Below are 19,223 nucleotides of genomic sequence, written 5' to 3' on the forward strand. Positions count from 1 at the left end.
GTAGTGATAATAGCCTACATTAGTTTTAAAAATCTCAAATAAATAATCTAACTTTACACCTCAAAGAACTAAAAAAAAGAAAAAAGAAAAAAACTAAGATTAGAGTTAGAAGAAAGGCAGTAACAAAGATCAGAGCAGAAATAAATGTAATAAAGAACAGAAAAACAGTAGAAAAGATCAACAAAACTAAGACCTGGGTCTTTTGGAAAGATAAAAGTAACAATGCTTGTTAAGATGTGGAAGAAAAGAAACTTTTATACATTGTTGGTGGGCATGTAAATTGATACAGTCATTATGGAAAATAGTGTGGAATTTTCTCAAAAAATTAAAAAAAATAGAATTGTCATATGATCCATCAATCCCACTGCTGGTTATATAACCAAAGGAAATGAAATCAGGTAATTGAAAAGACATCTGAAAGGGCATGTTCATCACAGCATATTCACAATAGCCAATATATGGAAATAATGTGTCCACTGATAGATAAATGGATAAAGAAAATATCAGATCAATATAAAAAGAAAGAAATTCTGCCATTTGTGACAAAATGGATAAACTTGGAGGACATTATGCTATGTAAAATAAGCCAGACAAAGACAACAACTATATGGTATCACTTATATGTGGAATGTTAAAAAGAAAAAAAGTTTAAGTCATAGAAACAGAGAATAATTGTGGTTTACAGGAGCTAGCTGGGGGGAGAAATGGGGAGATGTTTGCCAAAGGGTATAAACATTCAGTCATAAGGAGAATAAGTTCCAAGGATGTAATATACAGCATGTGACTATAGATTAAAAAAAAAAAAACTATATGGCATGCTTGAATTTTGTTAAGTGATTAGATTTTAAGCATTTTCACCAAAAACAACAACAACAAAAAAAACACAACCAATAAAGAAATCAGTAATTAGGTAACAACTCTGGGAGGTGATGGATGTGTTAATTGACTTGATTGTGATAATAATTTTATAACGTATGTGTATATCAAGTCATCACATTGTGTAATTTAAATATATAAAATTTTATTTGTTTATTATATTTAAATAAGCTGGGGGAATAAACGTTAACTGTTACAGTAATCTTCAGAAAAATTGAGAAATATTGCTTTACACACTTTTTTTTGTGGGAAGTAAATTAAGTGAGATCCTCCAAAAATTTCAACTACGACCAAGGTATAAAGTTCATATAAAAATTTAATTCATAGTAACCAACACCACAGAAATTTAAAAATTATAAGAAAATATTGCAAAAATATCAAGCTAAAAATTTGACAACCTAGAAGAAATGGTTAAATTCCTAGAAAAATACAACATAAAAACTGAAACAGGACAAAATAGATAATTTGAACAGACTGATTACCAGCAAGGAGATTGAATCAGCAATCAAAAAACCCCAACAAACAAAAGTCCAGAACCAGATGAATTCATAGACAAATTCTACCAAACATTTCAAGAAGTAATACCTATTCTTCTCAAACAATTTCAAAAAATAGAAGGAAAACTTCCAAATTTATGCAAAGCCCAGTATCACTCTGATACCAAAACCAGATATAGACACCACCAAAAGAGTTAACTACAGGCCGATATCCCTGATGAACATGGAAGCAAAAATCCTCAACAAAAAACAGCTAACTGAATCCAACAATACATTAAAAAAAAATGTTCATCACGATCAAGTAGGATTTATTCTTGGGATGTAAGGTGGTTCAATATTTGCAAATCAATCAGTATGATACACCACATCAATAAGAGAAAGGATAAGAACCATATGATCACTTTATAGACACAAAAAGCTTTAGACAAAGTACAACATCCATTCATGATAAAAATAATCAACAAAGAAGGTCTAGAGGGAACATACCTCAACATAATAAAGGTCTTATATGAAAAAAGAAAGCAAAACAAAACACAGTGAACATTGACTCAATGGGGGAAAAACTGAGAGCATTCTCCCTAATGTCAGGAACTAGACAAGAATGTCCACTGTCACCACTTCTACACAACACAGTACTGGAAGTCTTAGCCACAGCAATTAGACAACAACAACAAAAGGCATCTTCCCCTCAGTCTTAGCACCATCTTCTTGGAAACATCCATGCCATGAGAGCCAAGTAGAGGAAGAAGCAAATGTGAACGCTGAAGTTTAAAAGAAGAAATATGAGGCAGAGGTTCACGTAACCTGTTTGTGCACCCACTGAAGCCACGGGAGCAGAAATAAGGAGTGTCAGAGGCCAGGAACACTGGTACAAATTGGTGAACTACATGCTTATTTTCTAGAGCTCGTTTGAATGGATCTAGAACATCCATCACCATTGGATCACAATGACACATTTGAGAGACCCACCTTGCTCATACCCAAACAGTCCCATTTGGCCCTTTGTCCTGGACCCGTGACTCCCAGGAATAATTCTGTTTCCATTTGTGTCTGAATGTAACAGGTGTACAATAAATCATCTCTTCTGTTGTCTTAAAAAGAAAGAAAGAAAAATAAATAAATAAAAGGCATCCACGTTGGAAATGAAGAAAGAAAACAATCACTACTTGCAGATGACATAATACTATAGATACAAAATCTGTAAAGGACTCGACCAAAAATCTACTAGAACACATAAATGAATTAAGTAAAGTCTCAGAATACAAAATCAATGTACAAAAATCTGTTGTATTTCTATACCAAAAATGAAGCAGGAGAAAGAGAAACTGAGAAAAAAAAATCCCATTTACAATTGCACCAAAAACAATAAAATGCCTAGGAATAAACATAACCAAGGAGTTGAAAGACTGGTACTCTGAAAACTATAAAACACTGATGAAAAAATTTGAAGATGACCCAAAAAGATGTAGATGTTCCATGCTCATGTTGGAAGAACAAATATTGTTTTATTGTGTTTTTTTTGAAGAACCAATATTGTTAAATATCTATATTACCCAAAACTACCTACAGACTTAATATAATCTCTATTAAAATACCAAGAGCATATTTTACAGGACAAGAGCAAATGATCCTAAAATTTACACTGAACCACAAAAGACCCTGAAAAGACAAGCAATCTTGGAAAAAAAAAAAAAGCTGGTGGTATCAAAATTCCAGGCTTCAAGTTATGTTACCAATCTGTAGCAATCAAAGGTACTGGTACTGGCACAAAAATATACATAGAGATAAATAGGACAGAACTGAAATCTGAGAAATAAACCCATAATTCTATGTTCAGTTAAACTTTGACAAAGGAGTGAAGAACATCTAATGGGAAAACGATAGTCTTTTCGACCATGTTCTTGGGAGATCTGGTCAGCTACATGGAAAAAAATGAAACTGGACCACTTTCTTACACCACACAAAAATAAACTCAAAATGGATTAAAGACCTAAATATGAGACCTGAAACCATACGAATCCTAGAAAAGACCATAGGCAGTATTATCTTTCACATTGCCCTTAACAAAATTTTTCTAGATATGTCTCCTGAGGCAAGGAAAACAAATGCAAAAATAAACTATTGGGACTACATCAAAACAAAAAGCTTCTGAACATCAAAGGAAACAATCAACAGAACTAAAAGGCAATCTAAGGAATGGGAGAAAATATTTGCAAATGACATATCAGATAAAGGGCTAATATCCACAGTCTACAAAGAACTTATCAAACTCAACACCCAAAAAACAAATAATCCAGTTAAAAAATGTGCAGAAGTCATGAATAGATATTTTTCCAAAGAAGATAATAGACATAGGAAAAGATGCTCAACATCGCTCATCACGAAGGAAGTACAAATCAAAACTACAATGAGATATCACCTCACACTTATCAGAATGGCATAGGAAACGTGTTGGCAAGGATTGGGAGAAAGGGGAATTCTCTTGCACTGTTGGTGGGAATGCAAACTGGTGCAACCATTCTGGAAAACAGTATGGAGGTTTCTCAAAAAGTTAAAAATAGAACTGTTAGGATCCAGCAATTGCACTACTAGGTATTTACCCAAAGAAAGCAAAAATATTGATTTAAGGGATACATGCATCCAATGTTTATAGTAGCATTATCAACAGTAGCCAAGTTATGGATAGAGTTCAAATGTCCATCAACTGATGGATGGATAAAGATGTGGTGTATATAAATATAAAATGGAATATTACTCAGCCATCAAAAATGAAATCTTGCCATCTGCAATAATATGGAACTAAAGACTATTATGTTAAGTGAAATAAATCATTCAGAGAAAGACAACATATGATTTCACTCATATGTGAAATTTAAGGAACAAAACAGATGATCATGGGGGAAAAAAGGCAAACTAGAAAACAGACTATTATCTACAGAGGACAAACTGAGGGTTGCTGGAGGAGAGGTGGGCAGAAGGATGGGTTAAATGGGTGATGGGTATTAAGGAAGGCACTGGTTGTGATGAGCACTGGACGTTGTATGTAAGTGATGAATCACTAGATTCTACACTTGAAACTAATGATACACTGTGTGTTAACTAACTGGAATTTTAAAAAAATCTATATGGTCTATTCATTAAACTACTAAAATAATAAACTGGACGCTCTGTCACTCTGCATCCATTCATTCTTCATGGTATCACTATAGTTTGCTTTTGTACAAGTATTTTCAGAGGGGAAAATTGCTTAAAAATTTTACTCCCATGCATTATTTCTGCCTTTGCTGATTATTGTTATAATTGGTTCTGCTTTGTTTTAGAATCAGAAAACATTAATGGTTCTAAATTTACTTGCTTTGATTTTATATATTTGCTTTTAAGAATAATGGTATTATTTTTACTGGAATAATGTGTATGATCATTATAAAATATTTAAAATATAAAAATATAAATAACAAAATTAAAATCATCCTTATACACATAATGAAGTAACATCCATCATTACCATTTGGTGAACATCATTTCAGATATCCTACAACAGAGAAATAAAAAAATTAAAATGATTTTATGATGAGACCACAATGTTCATTTTATTTATAAAAATACTAGCATTATAAATATTATTTTATATCATATGCATATATAAATTATAAGTACGTACCAAAAAGTAGTGCCTGGGTCGTGTAGTTGGTTAAGCATCTGACTTTTGGTTTCAGCTCAGGTTGTGATATCAGGGTTGTGAGATCTAGCCCCACGTCAGGTTCTACACTCAGCACAGAGTCTGCTAACATTTTTCTCTCTCCTCTGCCCCTCTCTCCACTCACTTATTCTCTTTTTCTCTCTCTCTCTCAAATAAATAAATAAATCTTTAAAAAACGATTATGTACCAAACATAGAAAAACTGTAGTACAAGTAAGATGTATATTAAATTTGTTGTCATTGAAAAAGAAAAAAAAAACTCCCAAGAAACAAATGTCTAGAACCAGATGGCCTCATAGGTGAATTCTACCAAACATTTAAAGAAGCTATAACACCAGTTCTTCTCAACCTATTTCAAAAAATAGAAATCAAAGGAAAACTTCCAAATTCATTTTATGAGGCCAGCATTACCCTGACACCAGAACTAAATAAAGACTCCAGTAAAAAGGAGAACTATAGGCCAATATCCCTGATGAATATGGAGGCAAAAATTCTTAATAAAATACTAGCAAACTGAATCCAACAATACATTAAAAAAAAAAAGATTCAGTATGATCAAGTGGAATTTATCCCAGGGTTGTAAGGGTGGATGAATATTCACAAATTAATCAGTGTGATACTCTAATTAATAATAGAAGGGAGAGGATTCATATGATCGGTTCAATAGATCCAGAAAAGGCATTTGACAAAGTACAACATCTATTCACAATAAATACATCAACAAAGTAGGTTTAAAGGGAACATAACTCAGCATAATAAAGGCCATATATGGCTAACATCATCCTTAATTGAGAAAAGCTGAGAGCTTTTTCCTTCAGTTCAGGAACAAGGCAAAGATGTCCATTCTCACCACTTCTATTCAGCATAGTACTGGAATTCCTAGCCACAGCAATCAGACAACAAAAAGAAATTAAAGGCATCCAAATCAGCAAGGAAGAAATAAAACTCTCACTATTTACAAATGACATGATATTCTATATACAAAACTCAAAAGACTCCATCAAAAAACTGCTAGAACTGATAAACAAATTCAGTAAAGTTGCAAGATACAAAATCAATGTATAGAAATCTGTTGAATATATATACACCGGTATTTAAGTAGCAGAAAGAGAAATTAAAAGAACAATCTCCTTAACAATTGCACTGAAAGCAACAATATACCTAGGAATAAACCTAACTAAAGAGGTAAAAGACCCATACTCTGAAAACTGTAAAACAATGATGAAAGAAATTGAAGAGGACACAAAGAAATTGAAAGACATTCCATGCTCATGAATTGGAAGAACAAAAATTGTTAAAATGTCTATACTAAATAAAGAAACCTACACATTTATGTAATCACTATCAAAATACCAACATTTTCCACAGAACTAGAACAGACAATCAGGCGATTTGTATGGACCCAAAATAGATCCTGAAGAGCCAAAACAATCTTAAAAAAAGTAAAGCAAAACTGTAGGCATCACATTTCCAATTATCAAGTTACATTATAAAGTTGTAGTAATCAAAATAGTGCGAAACTGGCACAGAAATAGACACATCGTTCAATAGAGCAGAATAGAATACCCAGAAAGGAACCCACAACTATATGGTCAATTAACCTTCAACAAATCAGGAAAGAATATCCAATGGGGATAAAAGACAGTTTCCTCAACAAACGGTGTTGGGAAACCTTGACAGCAATATGCAAAACAATGAAAGTAGAACACTTAGTCAAACCATACAAAAAACTAAATTCAAAATGGATTAAAGACCTAAATATGAGACCTGAAACCATAAAAATCCTAGAGGAGGACACAGGGAGTAACTTTTTTGACATCAGCTACAGCAACATTTTTCTAGATGTCTCCTGAGTCAAGGGGTACAAAAACAAAAATAAACTATTGGGACTACATCAAAATAAAAAGCTTCTGCACAACAAAGGAAACAATCAACAAACCTAAAAGGCAACCTAATGAATAGGAGAAGATATCTGATAGTGAAATATTTGACAAAGGGTTAGTATCCAAAATATATAAAGATATTATGCATTAAGGAGAGCACATGATCTGATGAGCACTGCATGCTATATGCAATTAATGGATCATTGAACACTACATCAAAAACTAATGATGTACTATATGTTGGCCAATTGAACTTAATAAAATAAAAACCTAAAAAAATGAAATGATGCAACTCAACACCTCCAAAACAAATAATCCCATGAAAAAGATGAGCAGAAGACATGAACAGACATTTCCCCAAAGAAGACATATAGATGTCTAGCAGACATATGAAATGATGTTCTTTATCACTTACAATAAGGTAAATGCAATTTAAAACTCCGATGAGATATCACCTCACACCAGTCAGAATGGCTAAAATCAACAACACAAGAAACAAAATGTGTTGGTGAAGATGTGGAGAAAAAGGAACTTTCGTGCACAACTGGTAGAAATGCAAACTAATGCACCCACTGTTGAAAACAGTATGAAGTTTCCTTAAAAAGTTAAAAACAGAACCACTCTGATCCAGTAATCGTACTACTGGGTATTTGCAGAAAGAATAGGAAAACACTAATTCAAAAGGATACATGCACCCCTACATTTATATCAGTGTTTTGTTTGTTTGTTTGCTTGTTTACAATAGCCAAGATATGGAAGCAGGCCAACTGTCCATCACTTGATGAATGGATAAAGAAATGTGGTTTATAGTTGCAATGGAATATTACTCAGCCATAAAACAGAATGAAATCTTGCCATTTGCAATGACATGGATGGAGCTAGAGAGTATCACGCTAAACAAAATAAGTCAGTCAGAGTAAGAAAAATACCGTAAGACTTCACCTATATGTGGAAATTAAGAATGTTAACAAATGAACAAAGAAAAAAAAGCAAAGAGGGAAAGAAATCCATAAATAGTGAAAGAAATCCATAAATAGACTCCCAGTTATAGAGAACAAAATGATAGTTACCAGGAAAGAAGTGGATGGGGGATGGGTTAAATATGTAATGGAGATTAACAAGTGCACTTGTGATGAGCAATGGATGATCCATGGAAATGTTGAATCACTATATTTTACACCAGAAACTAGTATCACACTGTATGTCAACTAACTGAAATTAAAATAAAAACTTAAAAAATAACAAATACATACATACATACATTTTAAAATATTAATGCCATATCTTTTGGGACCACAATAAAAAGAAGCTACAAAAAATAAGAAAGAAAACAAAAAAAATGTACAAATTCAACAGCACACATGAAAATACCCAATGGGTTAGAGAAGAAATTACTAGGGAATATAGAACATAGGTTGAAATTAATGAAAATGAAAACAAAGCATACCAAAACGTGATTCAGTGAAGGCAGTGCCCAAAGGAAAATTTATAGGAGTAAATGTGTGCATTATAAAAAGGATGAACTCTTAGGTCAAAAAGTCCAAATTTATACTTGAACAAATTAGAAAAGCAAAGCATGGGAATGTGCAGAAAAATGGACCCTTGTACACTGTTGATGAGAATGCACATTGGTGCAGCCACTGTAAAAACTAGAATACAGACTCCTCATAAATTTTAAAACACAATTAGTCTATTATCTAGAAACTTCACAAATGGGTATTTACCAAAGAAAATGAAAACACTAATTCAAAAATATATATGCACATGTATATTTATTGTATCATTATTTGCAGTTAGTCAATATATGGAAGCAACCCAAATGTCCATCCAGAAATGAATGTGTAAGTAAAAAGTGATATATAGAGAGATATATAGATATAGATAGATATAGATATAGATATCACTGAATATTATGATACTGCTGTCTGATAATATATATTATATCATGGAATATTATGATATATCATATATATATACACAGAATATTACTCAGCCATGAAAAATCTTGCCATTTGAAACATGGATGGATCTAGAAGGTATAATGCCAACTGAAATAAGTCAGACAGAATGACAAATACCATGGGCTTTCACTCATATGTGGAATTTAAGAAACAAAACAAACTAATAGAATAAACCAAAAAACATAGTCTAAAACACAAAGAATAAACTGGTTGTTCCACAGGGGTAACGGGGAGGGTAGGTGAAATAGATGATGTGGATTAAGAGTACACTTATCTTGATGAGTACTGAGTAATATATAGAATGGTTGAATCCTAATAGTGTACCCTTGAAACTAATATAATAATCTATGTTAATCATACTACAATTTAAAAAAAGAGAAAAGTTGCATTCTAGGGAGGGAGGCAAGATGGCAGAAGAGTAGGGGACCTTGTTTCATCTGGCCCCTCAAATTTAGCTGGATATCTATCAAACCATTCTGAACACCCATGAATTCATCCTGAGATGTAAGAAAATATATATGGAAATCTACAAGCAGAAAAACAACTACTTTTTACAAGGTAAGAGGTGCAGAGTTGTGAATCTGCAGGGAAAATATTGTAAGATAAATGGAGGGGGGAGGTATCCTCCATAAGCTTGCTACTGGAAAGTGATATAACACCAGAGCATGAAACTGGAATCCTTAGAATTCTGCTCCAGTGAGAGACATCCCTTTCTTAAAGGGGCTCAGGGGATGGAAAAGTCAGAATTCTAGGTGGGTCACTGTGGTCTCAGTATCCCAGGAGACACAGAAAGAACCGGGGTGTCTGAACTGATAGAGTGCCCAAGCAGCAGAGTGGGGAAACTGGTTATGGTCAGTGAACCCAGGAGGGACTCTCAGCTCTGATTGCCATAAACCACAAGCCAGGTTGGTAGGGAGACCACTCTGCCTGAGCACATGGAAAAAGACTGGGATGTGTGGGCCAGTTACCAACCCCTGGGAGGGTGGAAACAGCTGTGCCCGAGATGAGGCAACAGTTCTCAGGGTGGCAGCAGTTCTGGAAAAGACAATAGGGCGGCACACAGCCAGGACCTGAAAGTAGCAGGGCAGGGTATATGTGCACGTGCGCGAGCCCACAAATGCTCACAGTACCAAAGGCACAAAGTGCAGAGATGCTCATTGTCTGGGAATCCCCCCAGGAGAACTGCAGTCAGCACAACCCTCAGGTTTCTGCAGAGCTTGGTGCACACAGAAGTGGAGACAGTTTGACCCAGAGAGTTTATTGAAGAAGGAGGACTGCAATCTTGCAGCTCTGCACCAGGGATCCAGTCAAGGCCATTTTTTGCTCTGACTCTCTGAAGAGGCATGGAAAGCCACCAGGGGAAAAAAAGCTACAAAAAGAACCAAATCACCTTGAGCCCATCCCCCTGACAAGGGGTGGTGCAAATCCACCCAGGCAAAGAAACCTGAGAAGCAGAAGAGGAGGCCCCTCCCTCAGAAGACAGACTGGAAGAACAGGTGAATAACAAGCTTATAGATCCCACAGGACTGCAAAACTCCAGCACCAGGGGAAAATTGAGCTCCAGGTGTTTCCTCACGACTTGTTTTTCCTTCAGTCTAAAATTTTACATTTTTTACCTTTTCCTGGTGCAACCAGATTCTTATTTTACCAATTTATATTTTCAAGTTGCTTTTTAACCTTTTTTTCACATCTACATCTTATAGATTTATACCTCATTCTAGTCCTTTTTTCACTCTATTCAAATATATATATATTCATATATTATATATATAACATATATTACTATTATATATTATATATAATATATACTATTATATATTACTATTATATATATATAACTTTGTATATAAACTTTGTTTATATGTATCTATCTATATCTTTCTATCTATCTATCTATACTATATATAAACTTTGTTTCCATAGCATTTTTGGGATGTAGTGTCTTCTAACACACAGACCTAAATTCAATCAGGAACAAGGAGATCACCCTGCTTTATCCAACTTATGAGATTATAGTCTCTCTCCCCCTCTTCCTTTTTATTCTGTTCATTTTGGCTTTGTTTGCTTTTCTGTGGTGGGTGCAGACCACTTCGGATTTTTTCTAGGGTGCATTTTGTTTGGGTCATGGTTGATATTTTGGACTCTGTTCATTTGCTCACCCATCCTTCTTTGGGTGGGATGACTAGAATGAGGAACTCACAAACAAAGGAAGGAACTGGAGGCAATGTTTTCTGACACAGAGCTGATCAATATGGAAATAGGCAAGATGTCAGAGATAGAATTCAGGATAAGAATTTAATGGCTAGGCTTGAAAAAAGAATACATGATAATACAGAACCTCTAAGGGCAGAGATGAGATCCAATCAGGCCAAACATGAAAGTGCAATGGGTGAGATGCAGTCTAAATTGGATGTTCTAACACCTAGGGTTAATGAGGAAGAAGAGAGAATAAGTGATCTAGAGGACAGGCTGATGGAAAGGAAGGAAGGTGAGGAAGAGAGAAAAACAACTAATAGCCCATGAAAAAAGGCTTAGAGAATTTAATGATGCCTCGAAAATAACCAATGTCAGAATCATCAGGATCCAAGAGTGGGTGGAAAGAAAAAGGGGGCTAGAAAATATATTTGAGCAAATCATAGCTGAGAAATTCCCTAATCAGGGGTAGGAAACAAGCATTTGAGTCCAAGAGGCAGAGAGGACCCCTCCCAAATTCAATAAAAATAGATCAACACCCCAATATATAATAGTGAAGCTTGCAAATATTACAGCCAAAAAAAGCTATCTTGAGAGCAGCTAGGGAGAAGAGATTCCTTATGTACAGAGCGAGAAAAATAAGAATAACATCGGAACTATCCACAGAAACCTGGCAGGCCAGAAAGGGCTGGTGAGACATATTCAGAGTACTAAATGAAAAGAACATGCAGCCAAGAATATTTTACCCAGCAAGCCTGTCATTCAGAACGGATGGAGAAATAAAGAGCTTTCAGGATAGGCAGAAACTGAAAGAATATCCGACCAGCAATCCAGCCCTGCAAGGAATATTAAGGGGGTTTCTGTAAGCAGAGAGACCCCAAGAATCACATAGACCAGAAAGAGAGAGAAAAAATCTGTAGAAACAGGGACTTTACAGGCAATACAATGGCATTAAATTCAGATCTTTCAGTAGTTATGCTGAATGTAAATGGGCTGAATGCTCCCAGGAAAAGACACAGGGTTTCAGATTGGATAAAAAAGCAGGACCCATCCATATGCTATTTAGAAGAGACTCATTTTGAACCTAAAGACACTTCCAGATGGAAAGTGAGGGGATGGAGAACCATTTACCACACTAATGGACCTCAAAAGAAAGCTGGGATGGCAATCCTCATGCAAGACAAATGAGATTTTAAATCAAAGACTGTAGTAAGAGATGTAGAGGGACACTATATCATATTTAAAAGGTCTATCCAACAAGAAGATTTAACAATTATAAATATCTATGCCCCCAACATGGGAGCAGCCAATTATATAAACCAATATAAAGAAACATATTGATAATAATGCATTAATAGTAGGAGATTTCAACACCCCACTCACAGCAATGGACAGATCATATAAGCAGAAGATCAACACAGAAACAAGAGTTTTGAATGATACATTGGACCAGATGGACTTCACAGATATATAGAGGACATTCCATCCTAAAACAACAGAATACACATTCTTCTCAAGTGCACATGGAACTTTCTCCAGAATCGACCACATACTGGGTCGCAAATCAGGTCTTAGCCTATATCAAATGATTGAAATTATTCCCTGCATATTTTCAGACCACAATGATTTGAAACTGGAACTCAACCACAAGAAGAAATTTGGAAGGAACTCAAACACTTGGAAGTTAAAAAGCACCCTGATGAAGAATGAATGGGTCGGGGGTGCCTGGGTGGCTCAGTCATTAAGTGTCTGCCTTCCACTCAGTTCATGATCCCGGGGTCCTGGGATGGAGCCCCGCATCAGGCTCCCTGCTCTGCGGGAAGCCTGCTTCTCCCTCTCCCACTCCCTTCTTGTGTTCCCTCTCTCGCTGTGTCTCTCTCTGTTAAATAAATAAATAAAATCTTAAAAAAGAAAAAAGAATGAATGGGTCAACCAAGAAATTAAAGAAGAACTTAAACAATTCATTGAAACTAATGAGAATGAAAACACATTGGTTCAAACCCTATGGGATACTGCAAAGGAAGTCCTAAGAGGGAAGTACATAGCCATCCAAGCCTCTCTAAAAAAAAAAAAAAAAAAAAAAAAAAAAAATTAGAAAAATCCCAAATGTAAAAGCTAACCTTACACCTAAAGGAGCTGGAGAAAGAACAACAAATAAGGCCTAAACCAAGCAGGAAAGAGAAATAATAAAGATTAGAGCAGAAATCAATGAAATAAAAACCAGAAGAACAGTAGAACAGATCAATGAAACTAGAAGCTGGTTCTCTGAAAGAATTAAGATTTATAAGCCTCTGGCCAGACTTATCCAAAATAAAAGGGAAAGGACCCAAATTGATAAAATCATGAATGAAGGGGATAGATCACAATGAATACCAAGGAAATAAAGATAATTGTTAGAACATATTATCAGCAACTATATGCCAAAAAATTAGGCAATCTGGAAGAAACAGATGCATTCTTGGGAATTTATAAACTACCAAGATTTAAACAAGAAAAATAGACAATCTGAACAGACCAATAACCAGCAAGGAAATTGAAGCAGTCCTCAAAAACCTCCTAAAAAACAAGTCCAGGGCCAGATGGCTTCCCAGGGGAATTCTACCAAACATTTAAGAAAAAAATAATACTTATTCTACTGAAGCTGTTTCAAAAAATATAAACAGAAGGAAAACTTCCCAACTCATTCTATGAGGCAGCATTACCCTGATCCCAAAACCAGACAAAGACCCCATCAAAAAGGAGAATGACAGACCAATATCCCTGATGAACATGGATGTCTAAGTTCTCAACAAGATCCTAGCCAATAGGATCCAACAGAACATTAAAAGGATTATTCACCTTGACCAGGTGGGATTGTCCTTGGGATGCAAGGTGGTTCAACACTCCCAAATCAATCAGAGTGATACATCACATGAGTAAAAGACAGGACAAGTACCATATGATCCTCTCAGTTGATGCAGAAAAACCATTTGACAAAATACAGCATCCTTTCTTGATTAAAACTCTTCAAAGTATAGGGATAGAAGGAACAGGCATCAATATCATAAAAACCATCTATGTAAAGCCCACAGCATATATCATTCTCAGTAGGGAAAAACTGAGAGCTCTTCCCTTAAGGTCAGGAACAAGACAGAGATGCTCACTGTAACCACAATTGCTCAGCATAGTACTAGAAGTCCTAGCCTTAGCAATCAAATAACAAAAAGAACTAAAAAACATTTGAATTGACAAATAAGAAGTCAAACTCTTTCTATTCATAGATGACATGATACTTTATGTGGACAACCCAAAGACTCCACCCTCAAATTCCTAGAACTCATACAACAATTCAGCAATATGGCAGGATACATAATCAATGCACAAAAATCAGTTGCATTTCTATACATTAACAATGTAACAGAAGAAAGAGAAATTAAGGGATCAATTCCATTTACATTAGCACCAAAATCCACAAGTTACTTAGGAATAAACCTAACCAAAAGGTAAAAGACCTATACTCTAGAAACTACAGAATAGTTATGAAAGACATTGAGGAAGATACAAAGAGATTGGAAAAATATTTCATGCTCATGGATTGGAAGAATAAACATTATTAAAATGTCTATGCTGCCCAGAGCAATCTACACATTCCATGCAATCCCTATCAAAATACCATCGAAGTTTTTCACAGAGCTAGAACAAACAATCCTAAAATTTATGGAAGCAGAAAAGACCCTGAATTGCCAGGGGAATGTTGAAAAAGAAAACCAAAACTGGGGGCATCACAATGCCTGACTTCAAGCTATATTACAAAGCTGTGATCACCAAGACAGCACGGTATTGGAATAAAAACAAACACATAGATCAATGGAATGGAATAGATACCCTAGAAATGGACCCTTAACTCTATGGTCAACTAATCTTTAACAAAGCAGGAAAGAATATCCAATGGAAAAAAAAATCTTTCCAAGAAATGATGCTGGGAAACTTGGACAGCCACATTCAGAAGAATGAATCTGGACCATTCTCTCACACTATACAAAAGATAAACGTAAAATGGATAAAAGACCTAAATGGGAGACAGGTAGCCATCAAAATCCTACAGGGGGACATAGGCAGCAACCTCTTCAACCTCAGCCACAGTCATTTTTTGTTACACACATCTCCAAAGGCAAGGGAAACAAAAGCAAAAATTCACTTTTGGCACTTCATCAAGATAAAAAGCTTCTGCACAGCAAAGGAAACAGTCAACAAAACTAAAAAGCAACCCACGGAATGGGAGAAGATATTTGCAAATGACACTGCAGATAAAAGGCTGCTATCCAAGATCCATAATGAACTCAACACCCAAAAACCAAATAATCCAGTCAAGAAATGGGGAGAAGTCATGAACAGACACTTCTCCAGAAAGACATACAAATGGTAACAGACAAATGAAAAAATGTTCAACATTACTAGCCCTTAGGGAAATACAAATCAAAACCTCAATGAGATACCACGTTACACCATTTAGAATGGCAAAAATTAACAGGACAGGAAACAACAAATGTTAGTGAGGATGTGGAGAAAAGGGAATCCTCTTGCACTTTTGGTGGGAATACAAGCTGGTACAGCCACTCTGGGAAACAGTATGGAGTTTCCTCAAGACGTTAAAAATAGAGCTACCCTACAACCCAGCAATTGCACTCCTGGGTATTTACCCCAAAGACACAGATGTAGTGAAAAGAAGAGACACATGCACCCCAATGTTCATAGTAGCAATGTCCACAATAGCCAAACTGTGCTAGGAACTGAGATGCCCTTCAACAGATAAGTGGATAAAGAAGTTGTGGTTCATATATACAATGGAATATTACTCAGCCATCAGAAAGAATGAATACCAACCATTTGCATCAACATGGATGGAACTGGAGGGGATTATGCTAAGTGAAATAAGTCAAGCAGAGAAAGATAATTATCATATGGTTTCACTCATATGTGGAACATAAGGAATAGCACAGAAGAACATATGGGAAAGGAGGGAAAACTCAAGGGGGTAAATCAGAGAGGGAGACAAACCATGAGAGACTGTGCACTCCAGTAAACAAACTGAGGGTTACAGAAGGGAGGTGGGTGGGGTGATTTGGTAGCTGGGTGATGGGTATTAAGGAGGGCATGTGTGGTGGTGAGCACTGAGTGTTTACACATCTAATGAATGGTTGAACCTTACATCAAAAACTAATGATGTGCTGTATGTTGGTTAACTGAATTAAGTAACTAACTAAATAAATAAAAATAAAAAATACCTGTTCTTCTTGACTTATTCCAAAAAATAGAGAAAGGAAGGAAAAGTTCAAATATGTCCTATGAGGCCAGTATTACCCTCACACCAGAACTAAGTAAAGACTCCACTAAAAAACAAAACAAAACAAAAAAAAAAAAAACAAAACTCCAGGCTTAATACCCCTGATGAATATGGATGCAAAAATTCTCAGTAAAATGCTAGCAAACCGAATCCAACAATACATTTTAAAAATCATTCACAATGATCAAGTGGGATTTATTTTGGGGTTGCAAGTGTGGTTCAATATTTGCAAAATAAACTCTGTGATATATCACATTAATAAAAGAAAGGATAAGAACCAAGTGATCATTTCAATGGATGCCAAAAAGACATTTGAAAAGTGCAACATCCATTCATGATAAAAAAAAGTTAAACAACATAGTTTTAGAGGGAACATACCTCAATATAATAAAGGCCATATGCAAAAAACCCACAGCTAACATTATACAAAATGACAAAAAATCTGAGTTTTTCCTCTAAGATCTGGAACAAGAAATGAACGTCTTCTATCACCACTTTTATTCAACATAGTACTGGAAGTCTTAGTCACAGCAATCAGAAAACAAAAAGAAATGAAAGGTATCAAAATTGGTAAGGGAGAAGTAAAACTCTATTTGCAGATGACATGATACTATATATAGAAAACCCTAGGGGCGCCTGTGTGGCTCAGTCAGTTAACCATCTGACTCTAGATTTCAGCTCAGTCATGATCTTGGGGTCCTGGGATCAAGCCAGGCATCAAGCTCTTTGCTCAGTGGGGAGTCTGCTTGTCCCCCTGCCCCTTCCCCCACTTGTGCTCTCTATCTCTCTCAAATAAATAAACTCTTAAAAAAAGAAAGAAAACCATAAAAACTCCATCAAAAAACTACCAGAACTGATAAATGAATTTAGTAAAGTCACAGGACACAAAGTTAATATACAGAAAACTGTTGCATTTCTATACACTAAAAAATGAAGTAGCAGAAAGAGAAATAAAATAATTCCATTTGCAATTGCATAAAAATACAATAGCTAAGAATAAAATTAACCAAAAAGGTGAAAGACTCTTACTCTGCAAACTATAAAACATTGATGAAAGAAATGAAGATGACAAAACAAATGACAGATATTCCATGCTCATGGATTGGAAGAACCAATATTGTTAAAATGTCCATACAGTCCAAAGCATTCTACAAATTCAATGCAATCTTTATCAAAATACCAACATTTTTATACAACTAGGACAGATAATCCTAACATTTGTATGGAACCACAAAAGAACCTGAGTAACTAAAGCAATCTTGAGAAATAATTAGAAAGGTGGAGGTATTATGATCCCAGATTTCAAGATATATTACAAGGCTATAGTAATCAAAACAGTATGGTATTGGAGCAAATATAGACAGATAGATCAATAGAACAGACTAGAAAACCCAGAAATAAACCCACAACTATCTGGTCAGTTAATCTTCAACAAAGCAGGAAAGTTTATCCAATAGGAAAAAGCAGTCTCTTCAACAAATGGTCTTGGGAAAACTGGACAGCTACATGCAAAAGAATGAAACTGGACCACTTTCTTACACTATACAAAAAAAAAAAAAAAAACAAACCTTAAAATGGATTAAAGACCTAAATGTTAGACCTGAAACAATAAAATTCCTAGAAGAAAATATAAGCAGTAATGTCTTTGACATGGGTCATAGAAACATCTTTTCTAGATATGACTTCTCTGGCAAGGGAATAAAAAGAAAAATTAAACTACTGGGATTACATCAAAATAAAAATCTTTTTCACACCAAAGGAAATTGTCAAGAAAACTAAAAGGCAACCTACTGAGTGGGAGAAGATATTTGCAAATTATATATCCTATAAGGGGTTAATATCCAAAACACATAAATAACTTATACAAATCAACTCCAGAAACATCTCAACTAATCCAATTAAAAATTGGCAGAAGACCTGAATGGATGTTTTTCCAAAGAAGACATGCAGATGACCAACAAACATATAAAAGATGATCAACATCACTCATTACCAGGGAAGTGTAAATTAAAACCACAATGAGATACCATTTTACACCTTCAAAATGACTAAAATAAAAACACAAATAAGAATTGGTGAGTGTGTGGAGAAAAATGTACCCTTGTGCACTGTTGGAGGGAACGTGAATTGGTGCAGCCACTGTCAGTAACAGTATGGAGACTTCTCAAATATTAAAAATAGAATTACCATACTATCTAGTAATTCCACTACTGGATATTCACCCAAGGAAAGGTAAACCACTAATTCAAAAAGATATAAGCATGTCTTTGTTAATTGCACCATTATTTGCAATAGACACGATGTGGAAACAATCCAAGTGTCCATCCACATATGAATGGATAAAAAAAGATGTGGTATATACATATATACAATGAAATACTACTCAGCTATACACAAGAAAAGATGCTCCTCATCATTTCCCATCAGGGAGATGAAAATCAGAACTACTATATCACCTCACACCTGTCAGAATGGCTAAAACCAACAACACAAGAAACAACAGGTGTTGGTGAGGATGTGAAAAAGGGGGAATGCTCCTGTAGTGTTGGTGGCAATGCAAACTGGTGCAGCCACTCTGGAAAAGAGAATGGAAATTCCTCAAAAAGTTAAAAATAGAAATACCCTATGATCCAGCAATTGCACTACTGGGTATTTACCCAAAAGATTCAAGAACATTAATTCAAAGAGATATATGCACCCTGAAGCTCATAGAAGCACTGTTTACAACAGCTAAGATATGGAAGCAGCCCAAGTGTCAGTATATATAATATTCTGCCACAGAAAGAATGGA

Source organism: Eumetopias jubatus, unplaced genomic scaffold (genome assembly GCF_037043125.1).
Source record: "Eumetopias jubatus isolate StellerSeaLion01/CBP00866 unplaced genomic scaffold, mEumJub1_p1.0 scaffold_11, whole genome shotgun sequence".
Classification (NCBI taxonomy): Eukaryota; Metazoa; Chordata; class Mammalia; order Carnivora; family Otariidae; genus Eumetopias; species Eumetopias jubatus.